General features: G+C 45.2%; 1 pseudogene; it reads right to left on the bottom strand.

Moving 5' to 3' along the window:
• Nucleotides 1-5,322: 5,322 nt before the first annotated feature.
• LOC144100238 (legumain pseudogene) lies at nucleotides 5,323-6,818 on the bottom strand (annotated as a pseudogene).
• Between the last annotated feature and the right edge of the window lie 1,043 nt (nucleotides 6,819-7,861).

The following is a 7,861-nucleotide window of genomic DNA, read 5'->3' as shown; positions in this document are numbered from 1 at the left end:
CCGGATAGGTCACTTAATCAAAAGGAGTGCAGGGCCCGGAGGAGGCTTCAGGCCAACAGATTCTTTCAGTACTCTATACTACACGATGAAGACACTGGGGATCCTGAGCTCTACAGTAGCTGACACAGAATGACTTCGCAAAATCACTTAATTGGGAGTGTAAGGTCTCCTCGGGCAAAACCACAAAGCATTCCAGACCTTGCCACCTGGGAAGAGCTGATCCGGAGCCACGACCCGGATCAGCAAAGACTCATCATCCTCCAGCCGGAGACAGCTTACTACAAGACTCTCTCCGAGGTCTCCGGTGCTGAGAACCGGCTGGGAGGCACCCCCTCCTAATTGCTGAGCCTCTACCGTGAAGCAAGATGATGATGATAAAAAGTTCATTCATTCAGTTGAGAAAGGACGAGACAGGTTCTCTGTGGACTGAAAGCAAGCAGTTGGGAAACGGTGATACAGGCATGTTGGAACAAATTCTCGGTGGACTGTCTCAGCGCATGATGATGTGTGCGCAATAAAAATACGAGCACAGTATATGTGATGAAAGAACTTGCAGAGACATATAAACATGTAACAGCAGAGTTCCTTTGAATGCTGTCGCATACCCCTCTTCATGGGGCCTAAGTTTGCCTAAAATACATTTGTGGTCTCCGGCCCCGCCCACAAGAGTCAGTTCACGTGTAGCACGCCGTCTTTCTTGTAAACGTAGGTCGATTTGGGGCACGTATCTGTGTACATCCGCATATTTATGCATTAACGTATGTAAAAGTATTCTCTTCCTTCTTATTTGATTGCAAGTTCGTTACATTAGAATATGCTTTCTCGCCACAGTTTGCTAAACACACAAATCTCCTTTATATTCGCGTTAAACACATATGGAGTTTATGAATGGCAAGAACAGAATCGCTGTGAAAAAAAAAATGCCGCTCACTTTTCTAGTGAAGAACATACATTTTAGTGCGAAAATAAATTGAATTCTTCCCCTCGTTACACTGCTCCTCAAAATATAGTGGAAAAAATGTCTAGGGAAATTCTCACTGATACCAGAAACAACCATTGTCAGAATTTTTTTTTGTCTGGATTATTTACTTACGCTGTGGAGTTATATGTCAACGGCTCGAGGAGCTCTCGCACGAGCCTCAAGTTCTTGAATCCACGGCCACGGCATGAAAGAAGTTGGTCACCTTCTTACCTGCTTATTGTCTGTCTGCTTCGTTTGGTGTGAAAATGCAAGCGGCCTCCTCCCTTGATACACTTCTCGTGTCGTCCCCAACGTGACCTTGTAGACAAATCTGCGTATTTCTTTGCTTGTTTCGCCCTCTGTGTTCTCCGTTGAGGCGATGGTAGCGCGGGCGGGGCAATTTTCTGTTTCGTTCTTTTTAACTGCCCTTTCTACTGTTTGTGTGTTAGCCACCGTAACCGCACGCACATCCGCAAAGAGCCGCGATTCTGCACGCAGTGCACGGCAGTGGAGGACACTTACTAGTTAACCCTTGCGGGACGCCCCCTATCACCTGTGGAAAGATGTATTCCTAGGAACGTACATCTGTAGCCATATATGCAAGAGCAGACAGCGTCGACATCATAGTGGCGCGGGGCTGCTCCTGTCAGGCTGCCTTGACGGGCTTTATCTCAGGTTCTCGTATCCCGAAAATTGATAAAATTTCATGTTTGTGGAGAATGTCCCTATAGAGATTCCACACTTCAATAAACAACTAATTTTTTAGGATTGTTAACCAATATCGAGTGTGTGGTCAAGGTGAGAACTGCATAGCAAGCAGATTTCTGGCCATGGCTGCTTAGCAGCTGTCGTCGCTGTGGTGAAGCTCGCCTGGTCTGCTTAACTTTCCCCCAGCTTCAACTCCAGAAGGCGCGGCTGCTGTCAGGATAATCTTAAGATTCTTTGGAAATTATGAGTCAGTATACTGGCGAGAGGAATAGCCCTTTCATTATAAGGCCTAACCAGTTCCAATGCGCCATCCTTCGAGGCTTCGGTACGAATCAGTCTAGTCTATTGCGAAGAACAGGAAGTAGCCGTTGCTCTTGAGGGAGAGACCGTTCTGATAAGTCAGCAGCTTACGAATTCTCTCTTCACCCTTGCTCGAATACATTGAGCAAACTTTCAGGTAACTTTGTTCCCAGGTGCTTTGCTTTTACGGCGCAAAAACCACTCATATCAATGCAAGTTACTCTGAGGCGCGAGTCCTTGGTCAGACAGCCTCAGTGCAGCGATATCCCGACTGGGAGCGGAGGTTTAACTGAGCGGCGCGAAGTTCCTCACAGTCGCATGCGCCCAAGTGTGGAGGGTACAGCGAACCTTTAGTGGCACTGCGCCAAACCAGTCTTGCTCCAGTGTGTACTCTAATTTACGGCTCCCCTACTTGCTTCTATGTCGTTCTTTCCTTTGGCTGTTATATAAGCAAGGCAAAGGAAACACGTTCAGGGAGTATGCCCACCATTTACTGCCACCTCCACATTTGCTCAGAGAGCTCGGTAACCATCTATAATTGACTTGAAACAGCCTAGCATCGAGAGAGGCATAGCAAGCTGTCCGACAACTTATGTAACTGGCACTGATGACTTGGCGTTAAGACAGGGACGACGCGGTGTTAGCGGGTTGCGATATAAAGAGCGTCATCTTTAGCTTCTTAAACCTGGGCGAAGTCATATACGCTTCCACAATCGGCTCGATCTGTGAAATCTAAAAATTGGATGATGTAGTATACGCTTCGGCAATCGGCGGGATCTGTAAGTTCTAAAAATTTAAGAATGTAGTGTACGCTTCCACAGTGGGCGAGATCTGTAACCTCTAAAAATTGGAGAATGTAGTTAACGCTTGCACAGTAGGCGGGATCTGTAACTTCTAATAATTGGAGAATGTAGTGTATGCTTCCACAGTAGGCGGGATCTGTAACTTCTAAAACTTGGAGAATGTAGTGAATGCTTCCACAGTTGGTGGGATCTGTGACTTCTAAAAATTGGAGAGTGTAGTGTATGCTTCCCCAGTAGGCGGGATCTGTAACTTCTCAAAATTAGAGAATGTAGTTAACGCTTCCACTGTAGGCGGGATCTGTAACTTCTAAAAATTCGAGAATGTAGTTAACGCTTCCACAGTAGGCGGGATCTGTAACTTCTAAAAATTGGAGAATGTAGTGTACGTTTCCACAGTAGGCGGGATCTGTAACTTCTAAAAATTGGAGAATGTAGTTAACTTCCACAGTAGGCGGGATCTGTAACTTCTAAAAATTGGAGAATGTAGTGCACGCTTCCACAGTAGGTGGGATCTGTAAGTTTTAAAAATTGGAGCATGTAACATGCGCTTCCACGCTCGACGAGCTGTATGAGTGGCATACAGCATTTAAATACACGCTTCATCACCAATTAGGTGTCAAGCAAATCGGACACGAAAAATTGAAAGAATGCGGGAGGTTCTCACAATACACAAAATGCAGCAGTTCTACTCTGTGGATTCTGCTGATCTCTGTATTTAAAAGAAGTTTCTATTTTCTCTGAGCACATTCTTTAAACGTATAGTTCGCTTAATGAATACTTACTTCAGCAGGGACACTTCTTTGTGTTGCTGAAGTGTGGCTGCATAGTTTACATTAGTGCCCGTACTTTACACTGTCCACTCTTCCAAGAAAACTGAACATTATCAATTTGTTTTGCATAACGTATTCCATCGACACTTGTGTTTGTTAAATCGACTTTAAAAAGAAAAAAATAGCGAAAATAAACTTCTTTTCAGTGGACGCATACTACTTGTCAAAAATCCGCGCTCTAAAAAATCACTCTTGGGACATAACCGGTCTGAACACTCAGCAATAAACCAACAGATTGTTTTACGTTTTGATTTTGCACCCACATGAAGTCTCTACTAATATCTCCGAGGAAAGAAAGAATGAATTGAACAAGATTAGACAAACAAGATATTTTGTGCAATGATGACTTAAGGTCTCTGCTACTGTATCTCCGCTTTTAACATCAGAAATATGCATCATGCCTCGTCTGGAATAATCTTCCGGCTGTGCGTCATTACCTGACGTTGAGAGACACAGTAAGTGAACTCATCTATTATCCTAACAAAATGTATGAAGCTTATGCAGTCAAGCAACTGGAGCAGCTTAAAAATATCTACACGGACTTCGAGTCTATCATAGTTCTCAGGAAGAGGGGTATGCGGACAATTAAAAGGAAATTATCGCTCTGACACTGCTTACCGCACGAAATATTTTATTCCTAAAGCACTATAGCCAGGCGATATGATGTCATCGTATATATCATGTATAATGCATGGATGACATGCCCACAGGGAGATCACTGACCGCCAGTCCATGGTTCACACGCAACTACTTCGAACCGAACGCCATTTACGACAACCCGCGCGCTTTTAAATACTGTGATTCAAAGGATTTTTCGTGACTCCTAATGTATAGGGTTTGTTTAAAACATTTCCATGATTAAGTACCCCCACAAATTTAATAATCTCCATCAAATACATCAAATTGTCTCTTCGGTACGTAATGGTTGTCTGGCTAAAATCATGCCGTGTGTTCATGAATTCGAATGTTATCTGCGAACTTTGACGCTGGTGTTCAGATATTCTAAGAGTACATAATTTGTTGGTTTTTTTTTTAAATATTATGAGTAGGCAGCCTAAACCGTGTGCTGTATAACTGAGGGTACGTGAATTCAGGACGAAATTTTGAAGCATGTGCGCTATAAACATGCACTACTTAATCAGCGGGCTTCATTGGCGGTTAGGGCTGGCTTCGGATAGGCACATTTAGACAGTACCCCTTATACTTTCTCCTACCAAATATGTGTGCCACATGAACAAAAGATGACCACGGTTATCAGAGTCAGGCACGAATTCCTTGCAGGCATCAAAACTTTCTTTCTATTATTCGTCTACATGGCGCAGGTGGACATGTGTCATTTGTCTGCTGTTGTACAACGGTTATACTCGATAAGACGATTGATACGTCTGGTACAGCTAGTTTGTGGAAGGCAGGAAAGCTCTGGAAATTCTCTCAATCATCGGTGGTACTCATTCAGCACATACCAGAATCGGCTTCTCTTCATAGCCTTTACTCTAATATTGAACTAAAAGCGCACCAGTCATGAATGGAACGAAAACAATACTCATCCTGCTTGGCCTACGTGAGACAAAGGAACCCACTAAAAGGCAAAATTTCGCAAAAGCAACAATGCAGTCACAGATACTTTACGAAACAGAAAACCTTATCTTTGACGCCGAGATTCAGCAAAGATGAAGAGAAAAATAGTTTTTCTTCTAAACCACTTATTGGTGTGCTTTGAGCAGACCCTACGTACAAGCTGGCAAAACGCTTGTAAACGGTCGCAGATTTACTTGCTACACTATACCTCTTATGGTCGGGTGAGTACAGGCAGCGTCCATGGCATTATTGATCTGCTTCAAGGGGTAACCAGACGCACATGCGTTGACTAGGACGCGGAGGTGCTGAAGCGCGTAGGGATTATCGGAAAGGCTGAAGCACTTAACGTCGAAGTAACTCACAGCGTCCTCATAGCAGCCAGTATTTTTTGTGTTGTTCACGGAGGACAGCAGCGACTCGACGATATTTTTCTTCTCTCGAGCGATGAACGTCGCGATCTCGGCGACTTTCGTTTCGAGGAAAGCCCTGTTATCCATAGTTTGCTTGAGCTCACGTAGCAAAGCCTGTTTTACGATCGGTTCACTGGTCTTCTCAGCCTTGTTCGCTAGAATGTTGATCGGCACGTCAGCGTTGGATGGAGAGGCGCATGGCAGTTTCCTCCGCAAGATTGGTTTCGGCTTGACATTGCCCAGAAACCTGCTGACTTGAAGCCCTGCCATGCTGATGTCACCGTACTCCATGACGTGGCTCTCTTCTGTTTCTCTCTGGACATGTGCGAACTGGGTGCGCAGACTTACCGCGATCAAATCGTTTTCCTCCGCGTGTTCCATCCACTTGACGCTGTACTCGTCGCCTAGAGGCACATTCCTATAGCTGTCATAGTAGCACGAGTACGAGTTCTGGTAAGGCTTAGCTGCTGTAGTTGCGTATACGTTGAGGTTGCTCGGAAGATGGCGAGCAAAAAGGGATCCAGAGAAACAAGCCTCGATGTAGATGACCATCCTGTTATATCTTTGGTCTCTGCGCATTTTTATGATGGCATTAATCAGTTGGCTTGCTTTCAAGGCGCCGCTGTTGGGGAAATCGAGGAGCCCAGGTCCTCCATGGCCCGAGAAAAAGATGAATATGTTGTCGTGGCGGTCACTGGCTATAACTTTGCCGCTGCCACCGTCCACCTCCACGCCTTGAAGAATTTTAAGAAAGTTATCCGGCGTCACCAGGTCTCCCGTGTAGTCCTTCGCAACTCCTTGGTACACGTTTGGCCCCTCTGGGTGGTTGAGTATTACCCCAGGCGTCGGGTTCTCGGTGTTGTTGGCGATGTCATCGTACATCATGACAACAATTCGCTCATCACGCATGCCGCGATCCCGTAGCAGCTGGTAGGCATGACAGATGTCCGCTTGATGCCGGTAGTTGGTGTACGTTTTAGACCCAGCCACAAGAATTGCCCATTGCCTAGGTGGACTGGCTGGACGGTTTGTTTTGGAATTAAAGAACTTCACATCCGGCACACGGGCAACTGCGACTTCGAACACCAGTAAAGGCAACAAGAGTAAGCGCGACATGGCGATGACTGCTTTGTTGCTAATGGCCGCCACGGCTAGACAATCTTTTGTACCAGGTGTTCCATAATATCGGCGTGACACGCGAGGACTTTATCGTTGTGATAATGCACGTGATGCGATAGTGCCACATAATGGAGTTATCTGCGTGAGCTGAAGCAAAGTCTCACGTTGGGGTGCGGGAGCAATACCCTCTATGGTCGTGCTAGTTCCCGGAATTATGTGAGTTGATGCTTAAGCTGCGTAATAGGTGTCACTGCAAGTTAATCTTCTCAAGTACGAGCAAATGCGTAAGTTTGACATTTGACTTCGACAAGCGCTTTCTGTGCGATTTTTATCTGTGGATACCATACAACTCTACTTTCGGTCTTTAAGGCGCTGTTTGCAGATTTCTAGAAAGCAATAATATAAGGTGTAATAGCTTTAGTTTTTCAATAGTAGCAGTAGCATTTTTTGCAAAGCAGCGATAGTGTCTGCTGCAGGAGCAGGAAGTCATGGCTGTGGAGCCTGAAAAATTCCACTTACCATCTGCAGTAGACAGAATGGGGTTATATGTCAGCATTGCTAATGTATTGCGCGTAGATGACAGAAATGCGTAAAAACATTACTAGAATGATAGCTTAAGATCCCCTTGTGGTCGAAATTATTCCGGAGCCTTCCACTACGGCACCTTATTCTTCCTTTCTTGTTTCACTCCCTCCTTTATCCCTGCCCTTACGGCGCGGTTCAGGTGTCCACCGATATGTGAGACAGATAATGCGCCATTTCCTATCCCCAAAAACCATTTTTCAATTTATTATAGGCATTACTTTCAGAACAAAGGTATGGTACAGTATAGGATAACTACAGTAAAGCAACGATATTAGACAAGGAAGATAACTATTTAGGAGTAGTGTCCGGTGAACCGGTTCATGTGGGCAGGGTTCTTACTACATGACTCCGATAGCTTCCGGTATCCTACAGGCCCGCGCGTTCAGACGCTCATCGCCCAGACTAGAGCTGGTTGCAGCAGCTTATGATGAGGAGGTAGTGGGGTCAGGTTGCCGGCGTGTTTAGGCATGTCCCACATGAATTGTCCTGCAACAGCGCGCAACAAGGGTTGGTAGTTGTTACAGCACAATTCAATACAAATGCGCAATAGAAACTGAAATACAAGAC

The sequence above is a fragment of the Amblyomma americanum genome, chromosome 8 (assembly GCF_052857255.1).
Source record: "Amblyomma americanum isolate KBUSLIRL-KWMA chromosome 8, ASM5285725v1, whole genome shotgun sequence".
Lineage (NCBI taxonomy): Eukaryota > Metazoa > Arthropoda > Arachnida > Ixodida > Ixodidae > Amblyomma > Amblyomma americanum.
Note: the sequence above shows the minus strand (reverse complement) of the source record. Positions and strands in the feature narration are given on the sequence as shown.